Genomic DNA, 27,574 nt, shown 5'->3' on the forward strand with positions numbered 1-27,574 from the left:
GCTGGCGACCACGTTGGTTGCCATAGCAACGGCACATGCGATAGCTATGTGGTGCCGCCGCCGAGCCAATGGGCGCGTGCCAGTGTTACTTTATCTAGCTAAATGGCCTTACAAGTGAGTTGAAAAGTGGTGCCCTAAACCTAACTCCATGGTAACTAAAAGGGGGCGTGCTGTAGCGGTTCGAAAATTTCTTGGCCTTGTTCTAACCCGTGCAAGACTCCGCATAGGCCACCTTCGCCACAGTACACTGGTGGCCTGAGGAGAAGCGTTAAGATTCGGAAATGGCTGTTAGCATTAGTCACGGGACACAGCACAGTTTGTTCAGTTACTCATGCGTGTATACGCTGCATAATTGTGGTACTAGTATGATCGCTGACATCTAAAAAAGTTACTGGCAATCATTTGGAGCATTGTATAAGATTTGTACAGCCCTAAAGAAAATCAAAACAGGGCGCCAGTTTTTTTTTTTCCGCCACCCCGAAGGTAACCAGCTTGGCTGATCCACATTTGAATCCTCAGAGTCTGTCAAAGGATTCGAGTGGCGTGGCAAATGCTGATGTGGACTTTATCATTGTTTTCTGGGGGGAGGGGAAGGGGTTCAAAATTCTACTGTTTATTAAAATAGTATTGTTCATATTCACACTGCATGATTTAGGGGACGTTGTATGGTATGTACAGTCGACCATAAAAGTTCACGTACCACGCGAGCGCATGGCTGAAAGCCTCTTCGTGACACTTCCGTTACGTCAGCGGCAGTCGACAGCATCGCAGCGCCTTGAAAGCGTCCCTCCTCTAATCGATGGCCTGTCTCTTTTCTGACTGGGTACAAATAATTTTCACCTTTCGCATTTTAACCCAATGTGCTTTTGGTATCTGCGTCTACGAGCTTGTGCCTGGCCGGCACTTTATGAGCATAACTGTTATCAGTCGCAATCTTTATCACAAAGTGACATCTAGCCAACAGAACACCGTTTAAGGCACGCCGTGGTAGTTTCGATCTTCCTATGAAAACAGCAATATGATGGTCATACTGCAGATAAGCACTTCGCGTGAAAACCGCGAACAATGTGCTACGTGGCAGTACAAAACTGAAAGGCCAGTGATAAGAAGATGACTCGTTTCCGGCCAAGAACTGTGGTCGAGGGTTGATAGCGTACCGCTAGGCAGTTTGGCACGTGCTCGCATGGTCTGCAAACTTTTGTGGCCGACTGTACATATCTTTTTTTCAGAATGCAAGCCTTCTTTTTGATACTGCTGCAAATTCAGTCTTTTGTGATAAAAAAATTAATTTTCGTCCTTGTACCCTGCTCTATATTTGGATTTTAGTGTTCCAAAAGCAACATTTTTGTGCTCCAAAACTTTGTGTGCCGCAAATTCTATTTCGGCTGTTGCACCCCTGCATTTTGGTGCGTCAAACACCAACAATAGCCACTCTGGAACGTCAAAACGTGCAACTTGCAAACATGCAACGCATCTAGAATTATTTCACAGATTAAATAGTGGTCACACGCGCATCTCAACTAATCAACGATGCGATCTATGCTTGGTGTCGACGCAACTTCTGTTGTGCAAGTTGGCTCAACAGCAGAACGTGCTCTCCGCAAGTGCTCGTGACATCTTGTCCAATCTGTAGTGTGTAACTGTGGCAGTAAATCATTTGCAGACGTCGTCTGTTTAGGAACGCTGCTGATAGCTCGTTTGAAGAGTAGCACTCCACGTAATTAAAGCAATTTTCACTAATATGTGCATGCATGCTGCCAAAATGTCTGTCCCGTTTATTTCTGGACATCACGGTGTAATTTTACGTGCTTCGCGTTTACAGAACAACACGTGAAGGGTAGGAACCTGTTGACACTTTCATCTTCATCCAGAAGAGTGTTTTCCTTATTCCTTACACGTACCAGCACATCTGTAATCGCTCTTGTGGTAAATGCCCCTAAAAGACCCTGCCCTTCCGAGCTTGTGAGTGCTAAGGTCCGAACTCAAATTTTTCGCGTGCTTTTTATAATGAAAGCATATGCCTCCTCCTGGTAGGAACCCCAATTTAGTTTTAAATGACCCAGCTTTCAGTAGTGTGCCCTGTGTCGGAAGGCCCACTGTGAAGCGGCTAAGCCGTGTTACATGTCCGCCCCTCGCTTTCCATGGTCGATAGCTGGCGGTTAAAAAGAAAAAAAATTAAACATCACGGTATCGCATTCATTGCGTCGTTTTGGATGGTGGGAGGCTGCGACTCTCAAAGGGCGCAGTCGCTGGCGCGTGCTATCTCGGGATATCACTACACTTCTCGTAAACATTCTGTGCTATTAGTGTCTGCTTCACATTTACATAATTTACAATATGGAAACCGCTTCGGCACCTGGGGTGGTCATAGTCCCTTTAACCAGAGTTCTGTTGAGTTAAACAAGTAGTGTTCAAACAGACAATTTGTTAGTTTTAAGCTGTTTGCAATGAATGGGATACCAACAAAAAATTGTATTGTAAGGCTTAACGTCAGCCGGGAAGAGCACTATATAGCGACGGGTTGCTATTTCGAAGGTTTGTGCACTCGCCGCACTTGCGAAGAACTTCCTTCACTTGTTCAATATCCGTACGGGGATCGGATGACTATAGAGATACCTGGAACACCTCTTGCAAGCCGATGCACATACAGCATGAATGGCACGTACGAATAGACATTCGAAATGGCGTAATGATGGTGTGGCCGCCTTGCGATCAAAGCTCACTGCATAACCCCTATATGGCCTCTCCACTAAGTGAAGCACTTTTCACACAGCCTGTTTGCGTTGAGAGTACAGCACATAGAAAGGTATATGAGCTGTCTGTAATGCCCGTCGAAATAGCGCACGCACCATCAATCGGGATCTCGCTCTTAAAAGCCAAAGTTTACAGAAGCTGCTCTAGCCCCCTCTTCCCGTTTGCATTCTTACGTGCTTACGTGATGGGCGGCGTGTTCCTCTTTGCACGAGTAGCAATCGATGGCAGGCCTGGCACACGGTGTGGTGTGATCGCTTGCACCCTTGGTGCAACGAAAATAGGTCGGCTTTTTTGTAGCGTTAGCTACACTGGCCTCGCTGAGGCAATTTTGCGCGGCTGCGCGCGACTCGCCGCCGCCAGTGTGTGCTTTCCAGAGGAGAGCCGTCATAGCCTTGGTAGACATATGGACGCTGACGCGAGCGCCTTCCCTGTGCAGACGCCATCTGACACTGCACTGGAGCCGCTTGATAGCGCCTCTGAGTGGCGTTTGCCACTGTGGTATAGCCATGGAGAAGAAGAGTGCAAATGCTGCTCAACGGTGCAGTAGAGCGATGAAGCTTAACTCATCGGATTCCCAAGTAGTCGCCCGGCAAAATAAATATATGTGTGTCATTGCAGCAGCAGTAAGCATGATAATCAAGCTAATCCTAGGCACTCTGAAAAGCTAAGAATAATCAGCTGAACCTTTGCTAATGCTACGTATATCCTGGCATAGCTGAGCTAAGCCACTGCCATTTTTTTATCTCTGCTTCAACCGCGTTCATCGCCTCCGCTCACACACTTTGACCCGCGTGCACAACGTGTGGTGGCAGGGGATGTTGTCAACTTGGACATGACACAAAACATAATGGCGACAGCAAAAACCAGTCGAGAATGATCATGTAAATTCTATTGCAACAAAGACAAAATAGCTTTTCATTCTTTAATCATCTGTGGCCTATAAATAAGATTAGTTTTCTTTTTTTCTATTTGCACTTCTTTCCGAAGAAAACTATGAGGTTTCGGGGGTACAAACCAAAGGCCCTAGCCATTTATAACTTCTCTGCAAAAAGAAGCCTGAGAGAGGTGGAAGGGAGTGTCAGAGGAGGTTGGCTTGATGAGGCAAGATAAGTGACGTTATGTAACGCCGAGCAATATAAACGATAAGGAAGAAAAAGAACCTTTCTTTCTCCTTGCCATCATGTTAGGAAGAATGCATTTGGGACAGTACAAGTTTTTAGTGTTGTGTGTCACAGCATTTGTGTATTATGTCCGCTGATAACCATATAGGCATATTTAGAATGCTATTTTATAAAGTACAATTTTATTGAACCACTATTCTATTTACTTGCTATGAAAATTACTGAACAAGTTGTTTCAGTATGCTTCACAGCATGATGCCATTAGTTTTTCATCATCCAGTAAAACAGGGAGCACTCTAAGATGATTGGCTCCATGAGATTTGCATTGAATCACAAGGAGTCCCAAAATAATTATTCGTTACCTTGAATGTGAATGCAACTAGCTTTTCCAGTCTACTCCAAGATGTGAAGTTAGTTACACCATAGTGCTCCCAGATGCAGAATTACTTGCTTCAAAGTGCTTCCAAAATGAAAATTTGGCGACTCCAAAAATTGCTTCAAACTAGACGATCACGGTAGCATCACTGCTAATGTTATTGGAAATTAATTTTTATACTTCATACCGTGTATATACGACTAAGAGCCGCGCTCATGTAAGGGCTTCTCTCCCCAACTTGGCTGTCCAAATAAAAAAAATTTTTAGATCTTGCCTTCAAACACCAGGGTTGTCGCGTATAGTGCATTTTGTAGGAGCCACCAGATGGCAATAGCTGTTCTGCAGCTTCATCAACCTGAACTATCTGTGAGCTATTTGTGAGATTTTCAATACCATGGACTGCACTAAGGATGATTGGATACATGAACGTGCGGATGACCCGAGCAGTGGTGACTTGCCAAGCCCTAGCAGCGTTACTGATGAAGACATCTAGCAAGGATGTCTGCTACTCGACACCAAGTATCTCATCGTTAGGTTTATACCGTATGTACTCGCATAATGAATGCACTCGCATAATAAATGCACCCCCAACTTCAGTCATCAAAATTTGAATTTTTTTCCCCATGTAATAAACGCACCCCCTACATTCATCTGCTACATTCCTGCTAACCGACACCTGGCGCCGCCTCACCCGTTGGATCTCTTCCGTTTTTTATTATTTTGCCAACCCACCCCCCACCTCGGCTTGCTCCCTGCCCCACTTCGCCCGTTGCCGCGTGCCGTATTATTTTTCTCTCTGTCTGTGCGCAGAACGTCCCCCGTCTTATCTGTGCGCCACAGTTGGGTTCACGAACGATGTCTACACGGTGTCAGTGTAGACATCGCAGCTGGCAGCTGATAGCATGCAGCGAGTGAAGGTCACGAAGCTGCCAGCGCCAACCGACAATCGCATCCTGCGAATACGAAGAAGCCCAACCATGCGCACGTGATTATCGAGCGACGACGACAGGATTTGCTGTTGTGAAGGGTCATTCGTCGCTATTGCGTTGCAGGTTTCTGGAAAACCAGGAAAAAATAGTTTGCGTGCAGAAAAGATCGTGACAATTTCTGCAACATGGTAGCACCCCCGATTCTCGCTTCGCTTGTTATCCGTGCACAGAGTAACTTCTCATGTAGAAGTGAGGCGGCAGCCTTATTTTCTCCGTATAATCTTGTTATTGACGGTTTGTTTTGGTGATTCGGGGGTAGCTTGCTGCAATGCTGGTTACTTGCTACAATGTCAATGGCATCATCACGGTCGTCGTGCGCCCCTCCGCGATGGTCTAGTGGCTAAGGTACTCGGCGGCTGACCCGCAGGTCGCGGGATCAAATCCCGGCTGCGGCGGCTGCGTTTACGATGGAGGCGGAAACGTTGTAGGCCCGTGTGCTCAGATTTGGGCGCACGTTAAAGAACCCCAGGTGGTCAAAATTTCCGGAGCCCTCCACTACAGCGTCTCTCATAATCATATGGTGGTTTTGGGACGTTAAACCCCACATATCAATCAAATCAACGGTCGTCGTGTGAGGTTGCCGCGAAGTCGGCAAAGTGCGTCGTAGCGTTGTAGTGCACGCTTTTGGCCGCCTCTCGAGATCACAGCAGATATCGCGGTTATACACTTTAATGGCGTGCGCGGGCGGCCCGGGGACAGCTTGCAGAAGATAGCACCATCAACCACTGAAGGTGAGTAAAGTGCAACAAAGGAGCTGTTTTCAAACAGTGTATGCGTATGTCAATTGCAAAAAGCTACGCAACCTAACTTTTTTTACATTACCACATTTTTTGCTCCTCCCAAAAAAGTTTTCATAAAGTTTACCATGCGTTATAAATGCACCCCCCAACTTTGCTCCGATTTTTCGAGGAAAAAAGTGCATTCATTACACGAGTAAATACGATATGTCACGAATAAATAGGCTTTTGTATAGGTTGATTGAAAATTGAACAAAGATTTCACACTGTGGAAGGGCCGCACTTCATCAAAACCACAGAAAAAAAAGTGTTGTTCTTGCATGAGTGTACACGGTATATTACTGCTTAAGGTAAATTTAGAATATATGCATCTCACAAGATAATGCTAGATATAATGTCATTTCCAAGTGTTTACTGAGTGCATACGCTTCTCTGTACATGAGGCAGCATGAACGCACCTGACTGTCCATATTTCTTGTGTTCCTGAGACTTGCAAATATGCAATCTCTCATCAGCACGTCAAGCAGCCAGCTCTCTCACCTAGCCTTTGCACCTGTTGTGGATTACCTGCCTGCTACGTAGGGCTTATGAGGCTCAATGGCATGTAGTCACCAAAGTCACCATAAAACAGCTGCTCATGCTCATCTACTCTAACACCCCTGCATTAATTTTCTCCTGCTCCTACCTTGTGTGCCCTCTTCATCGTAAGATTGTTGGCTGATGATTGGAGAATGTGTCTCCTTTGCTTATCGCTCTCTTCATTCACTCTCATGTGTGGTAATGTCACATTGGCAGAACTCAATAAATACCTGTGCTAAAGGCTGATCTAGTTGTCGGGGTTACATATTAGAGATTGCGCAGCTGTGTTAGCTAGTTGGTTGTGTAGTGAGCCTGTTGTTATGGGTGATTGGCATCCTGAGGTGCTAAGCACTTCACTGAATTTTTTAGTTGCTGTTTTCACATTAATGTGACTTGCAGCGGGGCTGCAATTTGTTTGGAATAAACATCATTTTTCAGATTGTATGCAGGTGTTTAACAATTCATATTGTTACGTGATTTCGTCTGACTGAAAGAGGGCATAGTGGGGCATACCCAAGTAAGGTGCCTCAGACTGAGGGAAAAGAAGTGGACGTTGTCAGTGAGCTGCGTTGTGGCTGCGGACCGACAACTGTTATTTTCCACGTAACATTTTGGTGGAAGTGCTGGGTGCTCTTCTGGCAACGGAGCTACGCAGTGGACGCCTCCTTAAGTCTGCTACCATGGCTCCGGGTGAGGATACGGCTTCGCCACCTACCTCAGCAACGACAGCAACCCGGTACGTCGCCCTAACGCAACCCCGTGATCCCGGTACCTTTACTGGAGAGGACAACGTGAATGTGGACAAGTGGCTTAGCATGTACGAGCGCATCAGCAAGCAATATGGCTGGGACCCAACCGTTATGCTTGCGAATGTCATTTTCTATCTTGACAAGACCCCTCGCACCTGGTTTGAGACCCACGAGCACGAAATCACAAGCTGGGAAATGTTTAAACAACAGCTCCGCGACCTTTTTGGCAACCCGTTTGGTCAACAACTTGATGCCCGAAAGCAATTGGCTGTCCGTACACAGACGTCCACTGAGCCCTACTTGACTTATATTCAAGACGTCTTAGCGTTCTGTCAAAGGGCCGATCCCAACATGACTGAGGCCGACAAGATTTCGCACGTGTTAAAAGGAATCGCCGACGATGCGTTCAGTTTGCTTGTATTCACCAACGTAACGACCATCGACGCCGTGATCAAAGAGTGCCGCCGTCTCGAGCAGGTGAAGAGTCGACGCATTCTGCAGCAGTTTCAGCGCCTACCCAACACCGCGGCAACGTCGTCTTGCGAAGCCACTCCTTGTCATCCGTCTACAACCGAAGACGTGACGCGCATCGTCCGACGTGAACTCGAGGCCGCTTACCCGGCTGCCAACAAGCTACCGACGTTGCCCGACGCCTCAACGCCAGCTGTCGCCTTGATCCAGGCAGTTGTCCGCCAGGAATTCGCTAACCTTGGTATCCTGTCCACTGCATCCACACTGGATAATACTGGTCCCTCGATAGCTTCTGTGGACATGAGACGTCGCCGTCCGTACTCTATTCGAACCAGGAACCCGTCTGAATGGCGAACAGCTGATGATAAGCCAATCTGCTTCCGCTGTGGTCGCGCAGGACACATCGCTCGTTACTGCCGCAGTCAATGGCCATCTATGTCTTCTGGCTCGTACCCCGCTTACAGTAACTCATTCCGTCCACCAAACCACCGTTATCCGACCCGCACTCAGTCTACAGCATTTACTGCCCCTGAGGACTACGGCCACCCTGCCCCGTCGTCGCCACCGCCTCAAAGCCGCCCTTCTCGTTCAAACACGCGTCGCCGCTCTCCCTCGCCATCGTTCAACCGCCGCGCGTCCCCGGAAAACTAGGCTGCGCAGCTTCTGGAGGTGAAGCTGCCCTGTCGACCTTACCCAAAAATCCTCTGTTGCCCTTACGTTTGAACCGGAACACCCTAGAAGTATATGTTGATGGTACACCTGTTGAAGCTTTGATAGATACGGGCGCACACGTCTGTATTATGAGTTCGCGTTTTCGTCGTCGCATGAAGAAGGTCCTCACACCCCCCTTGACCAGTGTCGTCCAAGTTGCAGATGGTGCAAAAGTCCCTGTCGTCGGTATGTGCACAGCTCAACTTACCGTAGCCGGTCATCAAGTGGTCGTCCTTTTTACCGTGCTTGAAACATGTCCCCACGACCTCATACTAGGCCTCGATTTTCTTGCCGCTAATTCTGCTCTGATTGATTGCTCCGCTGGTGTGCTCCGCCTTGAACTGCCACAAATCAGTGCCGCCCCGTACCAACCTACATGCCGATTACAATGCAGCGATTTTGTTCGCCTGCCCTCGAAAACTGTGACGTACGTCGATTTTCTGTGCTCACCAGCTGTGCCCGACGGTGACTATTACGCTACGCCTCTCACCGACGTACTCCTTGCGCACAATGTTGCAGTGCCCTATACGGTGCTCAGCATCACAGATAACAAAACTTGTCTACCTCTTGTCAATTTCGGCTACATGAATCATGTGCTTCCACAAGGCATTTCTGTGGCCCACCTGTGTCCGTTGCTCGATTCACAAATTGAAGTGCTTGCCTTAGACACACTTGCTTCACCGCAGCGCACATCACTCGCAACACATTCGGGCAGCCGTCAAATTGTAGACATGATCGCCACTGATCTTCTGCCTCCACAAGTTGAAGCCCTACAACATCTTCTCGAGGCCTACCAGGATATTTTCGATTTTGGTGACCGACCTCTTGGGCAGACGTCCTTTGTCCAGCATCGCATACACACAGGTGATGCCAACCCTGTTCACCGCCGTCCCTACAGAGTGTCTGCTTTTGAGCGGAGCATAATTCAGAAGGAGGTGAACAAGATGCTAGCGAAGGACATTATTGAACCATCCTCCAGTCCCTGGGCATCCCCGGTGGTATTAGTTAAAAAGAAGGACGGATCGTGGCGATTTTGTGTGGACTATCGCCACCTTAACAACATCACCAAGAAAGACGCATACCCTCTGCCCCGCATTGATGACGCCCTTGATTGCCTCCATGGTGCCGCCTACTTTTCTTCCATCGATCTTCGTTCTGGTTATTGGCAGATTGCCGTGGACCCCATGGACCGAGAGAAGACGGCTTTTGTAACACCCGATGGCCTCTACCAATTCAAATTCATGCCTTTCGGCTTATGTAATGCCCCCGCCACTTTTGAACGAATGATGGACTCCCTGCTCCATGGATTCAAGTGGTCTACGTGTCTTTGTTATCTGGATGACGTGATTGTGTTTGCTCCCACTTTTGAAGCGCACCTTGAGAGACTGTCAAAAATTCTTGATGTATTCCGTCTCGCCGGCCTTCAGCTGAATTCATCTAAGTGCCGGTTTGGTCGCCGTCGCATTACAATACTTGGACATATTGTTGACGCTTACGGTGTACAGCCTGACCCAGAAAAAGTTCGAGCTGTGAAGGACTTTCCTGTGCCGAAAACCGCCAAAGATGTCCGCAGCTTTGTGGGGCTCTGCTCCTATTTTCGGCGGTTCATCAAGAGCTTCGCGGAAATCGCTCGGCCCCTAACAGATTTACTCAAACCGGATGAGACGTTTACCTGGGGTCCCTCGCAAGCAGCAGCATTTTCCGACCTGACCACTTGGCTCACTTCTGCTCCTGTGCTGGCTCACTTCGACCCTACGGCACCGACGGAAGTGCGCACCGATGCCAGCGGTTACGGAATAGGCGCTGTGTTGGCTCAGCGACAACGTGGGCAGCATCGCGTGATAGCTTATGCCAGCAGGCTGCTGTCCACCTCGGAGCGTAATTATTCCATCACAGAGCGCGAATGCCTAGCGCTGGTGTGGGCAGTCGCGAAATTTCGCCCTTACTTATACGGCCGACCATTTATAGTTCTTACTGACCACCACGCTCTCTGCTGGCTCGCCTCCCTCAAAGATCCCACAGGTCGTCTCGCCCGCTGGGCACTCCGCCTCCAGGAGTATTCTTACACCGTAGTGTACAAATCAGGAAAACTGCACAAAGATGTGGATTGTCTGTCACGCTACCCTGTGGCCGACTGCGATCCTACGAGCACTGATTCTGTGGGCTGCGTCCTTTCCATCTCCCAGCTGCTTCATCTCGGGGACGAGCAGCGTCGTGGTCCGGATATCAGCCGCCTAATACAACAGCTCGAATCTTCACCGCAAGACGCTTCCGTTCGCATGTTTACCTTAAAGGACCACACCTTATATCGGCGTAATTTATCACCCCATGGTCACGACCTACTTCTGGTCATACCAAAGCACCTGCGTTCTACAGTCCTACGCGAGCTCCATGACGCGCCAACCGCGGGTCACCTTGGTGTCTCTCGCACATATGACCGTGTGCGCCACCACTTCTACTGGCCTGGCCTTTCACGTTCTGTACGTCGCTATGTCAACGCTTGTGAAATTTGCCAGCGTCGCAAAAAGCCGTCGAGACTACCTTCCGGATATCTTCAGCCCATCGACATCCCATCGGAGCCATTCTTCCGTGTTGGTTTGGACCTTCTCGGTCCCTTCCCAACATCCGCCTCCGGAAACAAGTGGGTCGCGGTGGCTACGGATTACGCGACCCGTTATGCAGTTACGCGAGCCATGCCAACAAGCTGCGCTACAGACGTCGCTGATTTTCTACTACGCGATCTCATTTTAGTGTATGGAGCCCCTCGTCAACTGCTGACAGACCGAGGCCGTACGTTCCTTTCGAAAGTGGTTGACGATATCCTGCGTTCCTGCTCTACCCAACATAAGCTCACGACATCGTACCACCCCCAGACAAACGGGCTTACAGAACGTTTAAACCGCACCTTGACAGACATGCTATCGAAATACGTCTCGGCCGACCATCGTGATTGGGACCTTGCACTACCCTACGTGACGTTCGCATACAATTCCTCCCGGCATGACACTGCCGGGTACTCGCCATTTTACCTTCTGTTTGGACGCGAACCAACATTGCCGTTGGATACCTTCCTGCCAGCCGCTGCGCAGTATACTTCTGAATATGCACGCGACGCTATTACCCGAGCTGACCATGCTCGTCAGCTTGCCCGCAGCAGATTAATGGCGTCCCAAGACTCGCAGAAGCATCGTTACGACGAGCGGCATCGCGACGAACACTTTCCAACAGGCTCCCTCGTTCTTCTTTGGTCCCCTACGCGACATGCAGGCCTGTCAGAAAAACTTCTCTCTCGTTTCACGGGCCCATACCGCGTGCTTAGACGAGTGACCGACACTACATATGAAATTGTCCCTGATAATCCATCAACCTCTTCCGCTCTGCTGTCAAGGGACATCGTCCACGTATCAAGGCTCAAGCGTTACCACACTGCTCCTGCTGTGGCCCCGTAAACTCGCCGGGTCGGCGCTTTTGCCCCCGGGGGTCGTGTTACGTGATTTCGTCTGACTGAAAGAGGGCATAGTGGGGCATACCCAAGTAAGGTGCCTCAGACTGAGGGAAAAGACGTGGATGTTGTTAGTGAGCTGCGTTGTGGCTGCGGACCGACAACTGTTATTTTCCACGTAACAATATCATGCTGCAATTTGTACGAACTGTTGTCATATCACTGGGGCTTTACTATACAGCTTTGAATGGAAAGAAGCTCTGGTAGTAAGGCTTCATGTGGCCAGGAATGGAGCTCGGCACCCTTAAGGTTAGCAGGACAACATCTAAGCTGCTAAGCTACCACAGTAGGTGAACATGAACAATGCCTGCCTACGCAAAGTGGGTATCGTTCTCATAAAGGCCCTTTATTATTTATTTCATTTTGTGCACATATAGCTGTTAGAGCGTGACCTAGATCAAGGCGCTTCTGCAAAGACAAACAAAACAAAGCCTTTTTGATTTGTGGTGTCTGTGCTTTCCGTGGAGAGACCATAGAAGATGAAACGAAAAAAAAGTATGAAAGCAGGCAGAGTTTGAAAAGTACAGTACTACTTTCTACATGCCTCAATGTATCATGCATTTTTTAAGTAGGAATGAATTTTGTATAAATTTGTACCCTGGTGTCTTATGGCCTGTCCCTTTGCTCTTTACGCTGCTTTTTATTGCGCTTTGTGTAGGTATTGCTTGTTATCGCACACAACACTGAATGAGGACAAAGTGCTCAAAAACTTCTTTTTTTTTTAAGTGTTTCATATTATACTATGAAAGTGTGCCTTCTGGCATATTGGTTGGTTGTACAGTATGTGCTGTAACACCTGTATCGTTCAAGCAGTGTTTTGTGGTATCTGTTTCCTCGTGTCTAGCACTGCTGTAGTGTCGTGACCAGATTTCCTGAGCTTGACGTGCACATTTATTGCTAATGAGATTTCAGCCCTTCTGTGCTTCCTGAGCCTTGAGTATGAGTAGGCATTCGTGATAGCAAAGTTTTATTCACATTAGCTTGATAAGCCTTTTTGGTTTTACATTATATGACTGACTATACCATGGTGCAAAGTTTCAAGCCAAACTTCATGTCAACCTCACCTTTGTGCATAGTGCTTTCAGTAAAGCAGATCTCCGGTGGTCCGACTTCATGGCCACATCAGGGGTGCAACAGCTGTGCCAATTGTGCCAAATTGGTTCAATTTCCCATTGTTGTGCCGAGATGTGCCCAAACCGTAAAATTTGCTGAAATTGCGCCACGCTGCACCAAAATGCCCGATCAGCCTCACGATATTTATAGTTGTGCTAATTTCAGCGAGAAATGAAGGCCGCATTTGCCACTTGCAGTTTTGCATCATCGGTCAATCCAAGCACATAGACCCTAACCCCAAACCACTGTGTAAGACATTTCTCATTAAGTAAGGACACTTGCAAAACACGCTCGACCAGACAAAGTAACAACGCCTCGTGCCTATCGGTCCGCTGATTGCAGCAGATACCTATCGGCAGGATGACGCTACTTCAAGACAAAACTGCATTGCTGTAGCCACCAGTGCTTCGGGGGAGATAAGAATTTCCGTGTCAGCAAACACGGCTATGACATGTTAGCAACTGAAAGCGTATGCTGCCTGGCTTGCAGTTTCTGTCTGGAAGTTTCGTCACGCCAGCGACAGATATATATATCGCCGGGACGACGCAAGTTTAAGACATTCGGTGCCATTGCCAGGCCCAACGGGCGCACACTGACACTGTTGTTACTTCACCTGGTCGAACGTGCCAAGCGATCTGAGAAGTTGTGCCCTAAACCTAACCCCATCGTGGAAGGAAAAAAAAAGGGGGGTGAGGTTAGTGTTAGGAGGTGTAGAAGTGTTCAAAACTTTCTTGGCCCTGTTCTAACCTGTGCAGAACGCTGCTTCTGGTGATTGAAGTAGCGTCATCCTGCCGATAGGTATCCGCTGCAATCAGCGGACCGATAGGCACGAGGCATTGTTACTTTCTTGGTATTAATATGTCTGAAATAATAATCGACAAAGCTGGTATCATCTCTTTACTCGGTAAGTTGAAAACTTCGTCTGTATCCAATTATAATGGCTTCAATAATAAAATGCCAAAAAATATTTCCTCAGGTATCTATCACTTTTTGACAAATATTTTTTTTATATCGTTATCATCAGGCACCATTCCTCACGACTAGCAAATATCAAAAGTAGTGCCGCCATTTAAATCTGGTAATCACTCATCCCTGCTTAATTACAGACCCATATCTTTAACTAGTACCATATGTAAACTTTTGGAACACATTATACACTCACAGGTAATATCCTATTTAGAGGAACACACTATCATCTTCAAATACCAGCATGGTTTTTGCAAGGGCTATTCATGCGAAACTCAACTCACGGGATTTACTCATGACTTCCACTCATCATTGGGCGCTGGCTTTCAAACTGAAGCCATATTCCTTGATTTTTCAAAAGTATTTGATCGTGTCTCTCATCATCAGCTCTTACTGAAACTTAGGCAGCTTAATATTCACCCACTTGTTCTCACCTGGCTGCAAGCCTCTCTTTCCAGTAGAAAACAATTCACGTCTGTCAATAACTTTAACTCTCCTTTTGTTGAACCCCGCAGGGGCGGCTGCGCAAGTAGGCATTTGGTGTGTTGCGACAACTTGGACCCGAGCTAACAGGGGACTTTTGACTCCCTCGCTAGCCTAGCCATGCATGGCTTGGCCGTGTCCGGGGAAGAGGGGATCCTGGGGGTTGAGCCGACGCCGGGTGATTGGGCCTTTAAGGCGCCCCAGCAGAGGCAACACACCCCTTTGGCCCCAGCTTCACGTAGACGGCACCCCTGGGCTGACCCACCTAGGGGAAATCGGCAGTCGCCTTTTCCTATCTCTCTCTCTCTCTCTCTCTCTCTACATCTTCGTCTTTCTTACTTTTTAGCTTTCCTGTCTTTTTCTCCCTTCTGTTTACTTCCAATTTTCTCGGCGGCAAGGGTTAACCCTGTGCAAATAGCCTACTTTGACCCAGGCGCATTGGGTTATAGCAGTGTTGTACAGCTGATGTCTGCAAGCTTTCAGCATCTGCAAACTTGCAGCGTCCCCTCGTTGGGCTCCGTGGTGGGTGGCCACCAACGCTGGTGAACAACATACAATTAGCATGCATAAAGCATTCCCTTTGCTTAGTGATCGTGCCTCCTCAAAGTGGGTACGCTCCGAAGATATCAATTTTTTCAACCGGCCAAGACAAATCTTTCCTCAATTTCATGTTATACACTGCGAGAAAACTAACAAGCAAGCCAAAACTGTATCCCCCTTCGTAGTGGCTAGGTGCTTAACCGAAACTCTCAATGCCGGGTACAAGGTTACCAAAATGGCCAGCAGAGATCTACTCCTTGAGATACGTGACAAAGACCAATTCGAAAAGCTGAACACTCTCACAACTTTTGGCGACACACCCATCAGTATTACGCTGCACAGGTCCATGAACTCTGCTCGCGGGGTAGTAACAGACGCAAATTTGCTTGACCTGACCGAAGCTGAACTTCTGGAAGGATGGAAGAGCCAGAACGGGACAAACATACAGCGTATTAAGATAAGAGATAAAAAAGAAACACCAACGAAACACTTAATACTGACCTTTGCTTCGAGCAATTTGCCGAGCGATTTGTTGGAAACCATTCAAACTGGGTATACAAAGACATCCGTGAGGCCATATATTCCCAACCCCCGCCGTCGCTTCCAATGTCAGAAATATGGCCACGGCTCGCAAAGCTGTCGTGGCCGGAAAACTTGTGCTCTGTGTGGAGTCGTGGGCCATGCGTCGGACAACTGCGAAGCACCTGCACACTGTGTGCACTGTGGTGGTAATATTGCCGCATACTCACATTCCTGTTCTTTCTGGAAAAAAGAAAAAGAGATCATCGCATTTTAAGATAAAAGAAAACATTACAGTTAAAAAAGCAAAAAGAAGAGTCTCGCCATTTTATGGCTCCGCATATGCTGATGCGGCACGCCAGGGGGCAACGTCGCACCAGCCCTCGCCACTCCTTCGGCCTGCGCAGAGCGAGCCATTGGCTGTGGCGCCTGCCCCCAAGGCAGCAGTAGTTGAGTCTACTCCGCCTACTATTGAACAGAGACCAGAGACTCCAGGGTCCTCGGGTCTCAGGGCCTCACCTCGCCAGGCGAGGCCCAAACTTCGAATAACCAGCTCGCATGTGCGGGCATCCATTGCCTCCGAGGAGGCAATGGATACAGCGGCACCCCTGGTGTCGAAAGAGCGGTGCGGCTCTCTGGAGCAGGCCAAGAGAACTAAAAAGCTCATAACAGGGCCTGATGATAGCCCTGTTACTTGAGCTCGAACTTTCAGCTTGAACAAGTCACTCCCTTAATGTACACACAGCTCTACTTTACTTCCAATATGGAAACACAAACTATACATTGGAACGTCAGAGGACTGCTTAAAAACTTCGAGGATGTCCAAGAGCTCTTACACAAACACTCAACAAAAGTGCTGTGTGTACAGAAAACACACCTAAAATCCTCCAATACAAATTTTTTACGTGCTTACGTCATATACCGAAAGGACCGAGATGATGCTGTGGTGTCGTCCGGTGGCGTAGCCATTATGATTAATCAAAGAGTGGTGTGTACACATTTACCACTCCAGATATCCCTTGAGGTGGTGGCTGTTCGAGTGGTACTTTTAAACAAACTCATCACCATCTGCTCTTTGTACATACCTCCGCACCACCGTCTTGAAATACGTGAAGTCCAGTCTTTAATATATGAACTACCTGAACTTTATCTGCTCCTTGAGGACCTAAATGCACATAGTGGACTGTGGGGCGATTCTCGCTGTGATGCACGAGGTCGTCTCATTGAACAATTTCTCTTCTCTTCCGGTGCCTGTTTGTTGAATAGGAAAGAGCCAACATACTATAACGTCGCCAACAAAACTTACTCGTCTATAGACCTCAGCATCATATCACCTTTACTCCTACCCCTACTGAAATGGAAAATCATAAATAATCCATATAGAAGTGACCATTTTCCTGTAGTGTTGAGTTCACAAACAACATATGAATATCCTCTACATGTTCCCAAATGGCTAATAAACAAAGCAGACTGCGAACAGTTCCACAACACTACTCGTTTAAGTTGGACAAAAATATGTAGGTTTAACATCAATGAAGCTGTGCAGTACTTCACAGCTTTTCTTACCGACGCAGCAGCCAAGTGCGTACCGCAAACATCTGGAATGCCTGGCAAGTGACGTGTCCCATGGTGGAACACTGAGTGTCGGAATGCGCGAAAGGAGCAGAACAGGGCATGGAGGTTGCTTCGGAACTCACCGACAGCCGAAAATCTTGACACCTTTAAGAAAATAAAGTCTCAAGGCAGGAGAACGTGTCGGCAGGCCAGAAGAGAAAGCTGGCAGAAGTTTTTGTCAGGGATCAATTCATACACTCAGGAGGCTAAAGTCTGAAACATGGTTGGTAGGGTAGCAGGAGGACAAGCACACACACTCCCACTCGTAAACACACAGGGTGACACCTTGGAAGATCGGGCGAACTTCCTCGGTACACACTTCGAACGGGTGTCCAGCTCGTCACACTATTCTGACGCTTTCCAAAAATACAGAACAAGAATAGAAAAGCAGAAACTCGAACACAAATGTACTAGATACGAGGCGTACAACCAAGCTTTCAGCTTAGCTGAGCTCCAAACATCTCTAAACTCCTGCAGTAATTCTGTCCCAGGTTCTGACCGTGTGGTTTACGAAATGTTAAAAAACGGACCAATCGCAACACAAAAAAACCTTACTTTGTTTGTACAATGCTATCTGGTTTTCTGGCGCTATTCCTACTTCTTGGAAAGAGGCTATTATTATTCCCATTTTGAAAGGGGGTAAGGACCCTTCTTCAGTTTCGAGTTATAGGCCTATTGCACTTACAAGCTGCTTGTGCAAAGTCTTCGAAAAAATGATAAACTGCCGACTTTTACGTTTCCTTGAAACAAACAATTTACTCGACCCATTTCAGTTCGGGTTTCGAGAGGGTAGGTCCACCACAGATCAGAGACGCTTTCGTCCATAAACAATATTTTCTCTCTGTGTTCCTTGATATCGAAAAGGCTTACGATACAACATGGCGCTTTAGAATACTAAGAGACCTGTCCCACCTTGGCGTGCGGGGAAGAATGTTTAACATAATCGAAAGTTACCTGTCGAACCGGACATTCTGTGTCCAAGTGGGCAGCACTCTTTTTCAAACATTTGTCTAGGAAACGGCCTTGTTGCAAGGTGGTGTACTTAGCTGCATACTTTTTCTCATCAAAATAAGTTTCTTGCACTTGTCCATTCCTCGCAATATGTTTTATTGTACATATGTCGATGACGTCCAGCTTGGCTTTAGATCTTGCAATCTGGCCGTGTGTGAGCGCCAGGTTCAGCTTGGTTTGAACAAAGTCTCCAACTGGGCTGAAGAAAACGGGTTCCGTCTCAATGCACAGAAGAGCACGTGTGTCTTGTTCTCCAGGAAGAGAGGCATCCATCCCGAACCCGATATTCAACTGCATGGTTAACGTCTTTCTGTTAATACCGAACAAAAATTTTTGGGCCTCATCTTGGACACTAAGCTAACCTTCATACCACACATCAAATATTTAAAAAACAAGTTAATAAAAGCTATGAACGTTCTAAAAATGTTGTCTCGCACTACGTGGGGAAGCGGCAAGAAGTGTTTAATGAATTTGTATAAAAGCCTCGTACGTACGCGCCTAGACTATAGGGCAATAGCATATCAGTCTGCGACACCTACTGCCCTCAAAATGCTTGATCCTGTTCATCATCTAGGCTTTCGCCTCTCTACGGGTGCTTTTCACACTATCCTTGTAAAGAGCCTGTTCGTAGAATCGAACGAATGGTCGCTCCACCTACAGAGATGTTACATGACTTTTAAATATTATTTTAATGTAAGCACAGACAAGGATCACACATCACATTCCACAATTGATGACGTGTCAAGCCTTGCTATGTTCGAAAAACGGCCTTCCATGAGACAGCCTTAATCACTCCGTCTGAGAGGCCTAGCGAAGGAAACCAGTGTGCCACTCGAACACTGTTTGATGGCTCCTGTAGTATGCCTGCCACAGTGGCCCTGGCAGGCGATAGATTGCGACGTGTCTTTCTTAGAGGTTACGAAGCATGCACCAATTACACACATCCAGATATACATTCTTGAACTACAACATAAATACACATGTTTTCGACAGTTAACTGTCGAAAATATGCTCGTATGCGCGTTATGCGCACTCTCGCATAACGTGCATGCCTACTCTCGGAGAAATACCGCACAAGTAGATCTAACTGCTGGACAAGCTGCTCAGGCTTTAGAGTTTCATCAATCACAAGGGCAAAAAACACATTCGGCCGACACAACTCTGCAACGAGCTTTGATTTGAAGAAGTGCCCCAGCCCATCAGAGATGATGTAAAATGCTTGGCCCTTGCGCGGTTGAAATTTTTGGCCATGTCCTTGTCAGTAAATGTTTTTTTATAAATGTCCGTAGCAGTAGTGCTCCAGGCATAGGGAATGTCCTTTGAAGCAACAGCCATAGCAAAAATGGCTTCTGCCCCACATACTTGATCTTGCAATGTGGCACGAAACATTCCCTGCGAAAAATATATCGTGCCTTGCACAGTTTTGGGAGTTAGCAGCACACCACTTGAGGCTCGCCGCTTTGCTTCTGCCTCCAGATGCTTTTTTTGGCTTGCATGCCGCTTGACAGCAGCAGTGCCATGCTGCGCACAGGAAATTGTCGCACTGCAAAGAATGCAAAAAGCCTCCGTGTCCTTTACACCTGGCTTGCACCACTTGCAGATAGCATCGCCGTTGCAATCCACTTCGTTTACGACCGACGCACTGAATTTCGTGCTTCTACCTGTAAGAAACAAAATAGTCATGAAAAGCCCATGCCATCTAAAACAGAAAGCACACGCACACAAAAAGTGCAATATGAAATACAATGGTGCAAAAATCGGCATCGTTTTCTTAAAACGCGGTGCCCTTTGCCACATGGATCCAAGCCTCGTCGCCTACTAATCTCGTGCCCCCGCAGGGGCGCCTGCGCAAGTAGGCGTTTGGTGTGTAGCGACACCACGGATCCGAGCTAACGGGGGGGGGGATTTCGATCTCCTCCCACGCCTAGCCGTGCGTGGCTGAGCCGTGTCCGGGGAAAAGGGGATCCTGGGGGTTGAGCCGATGCTGGGTGATTGGGCTTTTAAGGCCCCCCAGCAGAGGCAACACACCCCTTTGGCCCCGGCTTCACGTAGACGGCACTCCTGGGCTGACCCACCCAGGGGAAATCGGCAGTCGCCTTTTCCTATCTCTCTCTCCCTACATCTTTGTCTTTATCTTTCACTTTTTATCTGTCCTGTCTTCTCCTCTCTTCTGTTTACTTCCAAACTTCCTGGTGGCTAGGGTTAACCCTGTGCAAATAGCCTACCTTGGTCTAGGCGCATTGGGTTATAGTAGCGTTGTACGGCTGGCGTCTGCAGGTTTTAGCACCCGCAAACTTGTAGCGTCCCCTCGTTGGGCTCCGTGGTGGGTGGCCGCCAACGCTTCTGAAGAAAGTTAAACTGGCTTGCATAGAGCATTTTCATTATTAAGTGATCGTACCGCCTTAAAGCGCGTACGCACCGAAGACTTAAGATTTTTCAACCTATCAACTGAAAACTTCCCCCATTTTCATGTTATACATAGTGAGATAAGCAGCAAGCAAGCCAGAACTGTATCCCCCTTTGTAGTAGCCAGATGTCTCACAGAAACTCTAGGAGCCGGGTACAAAGTTACCAAGATGGCTAGCGGAGACCTCCTCCTTGAAGTTCGAGAAAAAGAACAGTATGAAAAGCTACAGAATCTTTCAACTTTTGGTGACACTCCCATAACTGTAACGCCACACAGATCCATGAACACAACCCGTGGAGTAGTATCTGATGCTGATTTACTCGGCTTGACTGAAGAGGAACTTCTGGAGGGGTGGAAGAGTCAGAATGCGACCAATGTACAAAGGATCACCATTAAAAGAGACAACAAGGTAACACCAACAAAACACCTAATACTCACGTTCGCTTCCAGTAATCTGCCAGAAAGTATTCAAACAGGGTACACTAAGACGTCGATCAGACCATACATACCTAACCCACGTCGTTGTTTTAAATGCCAGAAGTATGGCCACGGCTCACAAAGCTGTCGTGGTCACCAAACTTGTGCACAATGTGGAGTGTCAGGCCACAATTCTGACAATTGCGAAGAACCATCACACTGTGTGAACTGTGGCGGAAATCATGCCGCATACTCACGGTCTTGCTCATTTTGGAAAAAAGAAAAGGAAATCATCACGTTGAAAATTAAAGAAAATATCACATTCAAGGAAGCAAGACGAAGAGTGTCGCCATTTTATGGTGCTACATATGCTGATGCGGCGCGTCAGGGGGCAACGCCGCACCAGCCCTCGTCACTCCTTCGGCCAGCGCAGAGCGAGCCCACGGCTGTGGCACCTGCCCCCAAGGCGGCAGTAGTTCAGTCTACTCCGCCTCCTAGCGAATTGAGGCCGGAGACTCCAGGGTCCTCTGGTCTCAAGGCCTCCCCTCACCAGGCGAGGCCTAAAACCCGAACCACCAGCTCACATGTGCGGGAACCCAGTGCCTCTGAGGAGGCAATGGATACAACGGTACCCTTGGTACCAAAAGAGCGGCGCACCTCCTTGGAGCGCGCCAAGAAAATTAAAAAACCAATAACGGGGCCGGACGACCGTCCTGCCACCTGAATTAACGAGCTCACTCCAACACCGGATGCTCTTTGTACGCACAGCAGCATCTCTCTTGTTTAAATATGCAGACAGAAATATTACAGTGGAACATCCGAGGCCTTCTTCGAAACCTCGATGACTTACAAGAACTCCTCCATGAACACAATCCAAGAGTGCTGTGTGTATAAGAGACACACTTAAAACGAACTAACACAAACTTTTTACGTAACTACATAATCTTCCGAAAGGATAGAGATGATGCCATGCTACCATCCGGTGGTGTAGCGGTTATAGTAAGTCAAGGTATAGCATGCACACAATTACCCCTTCAAACTTCCCTCGAGGCGGTGGCTGTCCGAGCAGTTATTCTAAACAAACTTGTCACTGTCTGCTCTTTGTACATACCTCCGCACCACCGTCTCGAAAAACTTCAATTCCAGTCTTTAATAGACGAACTACCTGAACCTTATCTGGTCCTTGGGGACCTGAACGCACATAATGGTCTGTGGGGTGACTCTCGCTGTGATGCCCGAGGTCGTCTCATTGAACAATTCCTCATTTCATCGGGTGCTTGTCTGTTGAATAGGAAAGAGGCAACATACTATAACCTTGCCAACAAAACTTACTCTTCTATAGACCTCAGTATCGCATCTCCTTCACTTGTACCATTACTTCAGTGGAAAGTCATAAATAATCCATACGGAAGTGAACATTTCCCTTTAGTTTTGAGTACACCAATAATAAATGAATGTCCTCCACATGTTCCCAAATGGCTGGTAAACAAAGCCAACTGGGAACAATTTCAAAAGCTTACTCACCTAAATTGGACTGACATATGCGGGTTAGGCATAGATGAAGCTGTGCAGTACTTCACAGCTTTTCTTACTGACGCAGCAACCAAGTGCATTCCACAAACATCTGGACTGCCCGGCAAACTACACGTCCCGTGGTGGAACACTGAGTGTCAGAATGCGCGAAAGGAACGTAACAGGGCATGGAGGTTGCTGCGCAACTCGCCGACAGCGGAAAACCTTGAGAGCTTTAAAAAAATAAAATCTCGTGGCAGGAGAACGCGTCGGCAGGCCAGAAGAGAAAGCTGGCACAAGTTTTTATCAGGGATAAATTCATATACACAAGAGGCTAAAGTCTGGGACATGGTTCGTAGGGTAGCAGGAAGACAAGTACACTCACTCCCACTCGTAAACACACAGGGTGACAGCCTGGAAGATCAGGCGAACTTCCTCGGTGCACACTACGAGCAAGTGTCTAGCTCGGCACACTATACTGAAGTTTTCTAAAGATATAAAGCAAGGATAGAAAAACAGAAACTAGAATATAAGTGCACAAAACACGAGGCATACAACCAACCTTTCAACTTAGCTGAGCTACAAACATCACTAAACTCTAGCAGTAATTCTGCACCAGGCTACGACCGTGTCACGTATGAAATGTTGAAAAACCTGCCGCTCGAAACGCGAAAAACTTTACTCTCTCTATACAATGCTATCTGGCTTTCAGGCACCATCCCTGCTTCTTGGAAAGAGGCTATTGTTATCCCAATTTTGAAACAGGGCAAGGACCCTTCCTTAGTTTCAAGTTATAGGCCCGTTGCACTAACCAGCTGCCCTTGTAAACTTTTTGAAAAAATGATAAACCGCCGACTTTTACATTTCCTTGAAACACACAATCTGCTCGACCAATTTCAGTGTGGGTTTCGGGAGGGTAGATCCACCACCGACCATCTGGTGCGTATCGAGGCACAGATCCGAGACGCTTTCGTCCACAAACAATACTTCCTCTCAGTGTTTCTCGATATCGTGAAGGCCTACGACACAGCATGGCGTTTTGGCATATTAAGAGACTTGTCTCACCTGGGTGTGCGCGGTAGAATGCTTTCCATAATCGGGAGTTACTTGTCCAATCGGAAATTCCGTGTCCGTGTGGGCAGTATTCTCTCGCAAACATTTGTGCAAGAAACGGGAGTACCGCAAGGTGGTGTACTTAGTTGTACACTTTTTATTATTAAAATGAATTTTTTGCACCTGTCCATCCCCCGCAACATGTTCTATTCCACATATGTCGATGACGTCCAGCTTGGCTTTAAGTCATGCAACCTAGAAATGTGTGAGCGGCAGGTTCAGTTAGGTTTAAACAAGGTCTCCAAATGGGCAGAGGAAAATGGATTCCGGCTGAACCCAGGAAAAAGCACGTGTGTCTTGTTCTTTCGAAAGAGAGGCATGCACTCAGAACCCGACATTGAACTGAACGGCCAACGTCTGTCTGTGAATGCGGAGCATAAATTCCTAGGCTTAATCTTGGACAACAAGTTGACCTTCGTACCACACATAAAGAATTTAAAAACAAAATGTTTAAAAGCCATGAATGTTATAAAAGTGTTGTCACGTACTACGTGGGGTAGTGACAGGAAATGCCTTTTGAATCTGTATAGAAGCCTCATTCGCACCCGCTTAGATTATGGGGCCATTGTTTATCAGTCTGCGACTCAAAGCGCTTTGAAGATGCTGGATCCCGTGCACCATTTAGGCATCCGCCTTTCTATGGGTGCTTTTCGCACCAGCCCCGTTGAAAGCCTTTACGTTGAGTCAAATGAGTGGTCGCTTCATCTGCAAAGAACTTACATGTCCTTTGTATATTTTCTTAAGGTGAAAGCATACAAGAGGCACCCCTCATACTCTACTATTAATGATTTGTCGAGCTCCATTCTGTTTCAAAACAGGCCTTCAATGAGGCAGCCCTTCGCAGTTCGCCTGAAGGGTCTAGCTGAGGACACAATTTAATGGCTCCTGTAGCATACCTTCCACCGTGGCAGTGGCAGACTATAGATTGCGATGTGTCTTTCCTAGAAATTACTCAACATGCGCCTATTGCCCATATTGGAACATACTTCCTGGAACTTCAACACAAATACACACGTCCTGAGTTCTTTACAGATGCCTCTAAGTCTAACTCCTCTGTGTCCTACGCTGCTGTTGGCCCTTCCTTTTCGGATGCTGGCCTTCTACATCCAGGCACAAGTATCTTCACAGCGGAAGCTTACGCGATACTTGTGGCAGCTAAACACATCAAAAAATTACAAATACAAAAAGCAGTAATTTTTACAGACTCCCTCAGTGTGGTAACGGCTCTGCACAGTCTTAAAAAACAAAAAAACCCTGTCCTCGTTTCACTTTACTCCATTTTATGCACACTCTACACACTCAACCAACATGTTGTAGTGTGCTGGGTGCCAGGGCACCATGAGATTCAAGGCAACGTGAGGGCGGATCAGCTCGCTGCATCCGTCCACAAAAGCACTGCCCCTACATTCATATCAAACCCGGCCCTTGATCTTAAGCCGTCTCTCAAACGAAACCTCAGGGTATACTGGCAGAGCAAGTGGGATACACACACACAAAACAAACTACACGTTATTAAGCCACACCTTGGTCATTGGCTGCCCGTATCGAAATCGCGTCATACAGAGGTAATACTAACGAGACTCAGGATAGGACACACATACACGACACACACATATCTTTTGTCTGGTGGCAATCCACCATTGTGTGACAGATGTGGTGAAGCATTGACAGTCCTTCACATATTAATCCAGTGCAAACACTTAGAAACTCTAAAAAAACGACATGTTCCATTACCCTACCGACAGCATATACCTTTACACCCTGCAATGTTCATCGGTAGGGAACCGCTTTTTAGTCATAAATCATTGTTAGCGTTTTTGAAAGAAATTGATAATTTTCATATCATATACCTGGGAATTCCGTAGCACAACCTCTCTAGAGAGGTTTTTGCTGCGGAGGTTACACAAGAAAGCACTTGCCTCACGGCCCTTGGACGCAAGGGTATGAACGAGTGAGGCACTTGTGCTAATGCCATACATATCCGCCATCGTCTTTATTATCACCAACTTTGGCATCATTCACACCACACACATCTTTCATGGCATGGTCATCATTTTATTACTTGTATGTTCTTACCCGCCTTATCGCGAGGAATTTTATGGCCCTTATACAGCCGCTTATCACAATCATTGTCCATATTTTTAGTAAGATGAAATGGCGCTCTTTGGCCAACAAATGGCCCTTGCGCCAAAAAACACCATATATCATCATATATCATTACTAATCTCGCGCCAGTTCACTGCCCGTGCACTTGCTGCACCGTGCGAGTGTTCTTCGTACCCGGCCCGGCCGTGACCGCAAGCTCGGATAATGCTAGGATCTTCTTGGGTACACAGCTTCTGATAGTGCATGTGCGACGCACTCCTTGTCGTTTCGCAGAAGGAGGTTGCAGCGAACATCACGTTTCCGTTGCCCCGTACTAAATGCGTGCAGCACGTTTATAGCCACGTCAACAAGGCTACGCCACACGCGCTGACTAGAAAGCTAAAGATGCCTACCGCAAGAGATGTCAGCACAAGCACGCCTGATCGTAAACGCCATCGCGCGTAATCTTTGTGCGTTTCCCATGCTTACCAGCATACTCGTGTCAAAGTTAAACTCTCTCTCTGAAATTTTCATCTGTCTCTGAAATTCAGCCGTTAGAACATTTAGAATGGGTGCGTCTTAACATTTTATGACACGCGAATAAGAGAATGTGAGCCCTGCTACTTTAACAATGGCGGTGTGCTGACTCGGCCTCCATTCTACTGGCTATGTCGGCAGCGTTCGTCAAAAGATTACACTCGCTTGAATAAACCGGTTGCACACCCACAAAGTTTTTTGCGCGAAGCAGAGTTTGAATAGGTGCTTACCTTTGCTCATGTTAAATGTCCATGTACAGCCAGCAGCCTTGTAGCCAGCAGACAAAATACAGCAAAACGCAACAACTTGTCGAGTGCCCAGCCCCAGCACCCACCCGCACCAACGTTTATACAACGTTGGCCTGCACAGCGTCTGGGCAACTGGATTGGATTGGATAATGCCTTGTAATAGTTGCCAACAGAGCATTTATTTCCCACTAAAATTAGCGCAACAGAGAAATTTTGCAGCTAGTCGAGCACTTTGGCGCAGCATGGCACAATTTCAACAAATTTCAGGGTTTTGGCGCAGCTTGGCTCAAAGAAATGAAATTGTATCAAAATAGCGCAATTGGCGCAGCTGTACCACCCCTGGTTAACCTTTGGCGGGAGGGTAAAATAAGGCCCGCACTGTAGTAGAAAATTCGTTAATGCGGGATCGCTGTCCAAAAACATTTTGTTGCCGGGAAATACGTAATACATGGGCTTCTATGAACGTTCGCCGGGGATCCGGAAATATTTCGTTACCGCGGGGATTTCGTACTCGCGGGGTTTCGTTATTGCAAGTTTCGACTGTATACAGATTCCCTAAGCATAGTAAAATCTCTAAAAACACCTAAAAAGCACAAAAACGCTGTCCTTGTCTCGCTTTATTCGCTTTTACGCACAGTCTACTCATCCAAGCAGCATGTGATAGTCTGCTGGGTGCCAGGACACCGCGAAATACAAGGCAATGTTCTGGTGGACTAGCTAGCTGGATCCGCCAACAAAACCGCTATCAACACTTCAATACCGATTCCTGCACTCGACTTGAAAGCTGTACAAAAGCGAAAGCTCAGGGGTTATTGGCAGAGCACATGGGACGCACACACAAGGAATAAATTGCATGTCATCAAGCCACAACTTGGTCATTGGCCGCCAGTATCAAAATCACGCCACACCGAAGTAATCCTTACAAGGTTAAGAATAGGCCATACACACACAACACATTCATTTCTTTTATCTGGGGGCGATCGGTATTTGTGTGACAGATGTGGAGAAGCACTCACCGTA

General features: G+C 47.3%; 1 protein-coding gene and 1 long non-coding RNA gene across 5 annotated transcripts in view; one reads left to right on the plus strand and one right to left on the minus strand.

The window, feature by feature from the left end:
- Positions 1 to 27,574, plus strand: part of LOC119187725 (sulfhydryl oxidase 1) — a 142,767-nt gene that overhangs the window by 67,342 nt on the left and 47,851 nt on the right. The window lies entirely within an intron of this gene.
- LOC142775989 (uncharacterized) lies at positions 18,315 to 27,383 on the minus strand. Its single transcript, XR_012887215.1, has 2 exons — positions 26,537 to 27,383; positions 18,315 to 19,896 (listed from the first exon to the last, which is right to left on the minus strand). It is a non-coding gene; the product is annotated as an uncharacterized LOC142775989 (long non-coding RNA).

The sequence above is a fragment of the Rhipicephalus microplus genome, chromosome X (genome assembly GCF_043290135.1).
Source record: "Rhipicephalus microplus isolate Deutch F79 chromosome X, USDA_Rmic, whole genome shotgun sequence".
NCBI classification, from domain to species: Eukaryota; Metazoa; Arthropoda; class Arachnida; order Ixodida; family Ixodidae; genus Rhipicephalus; species Rhipicephalus microplus.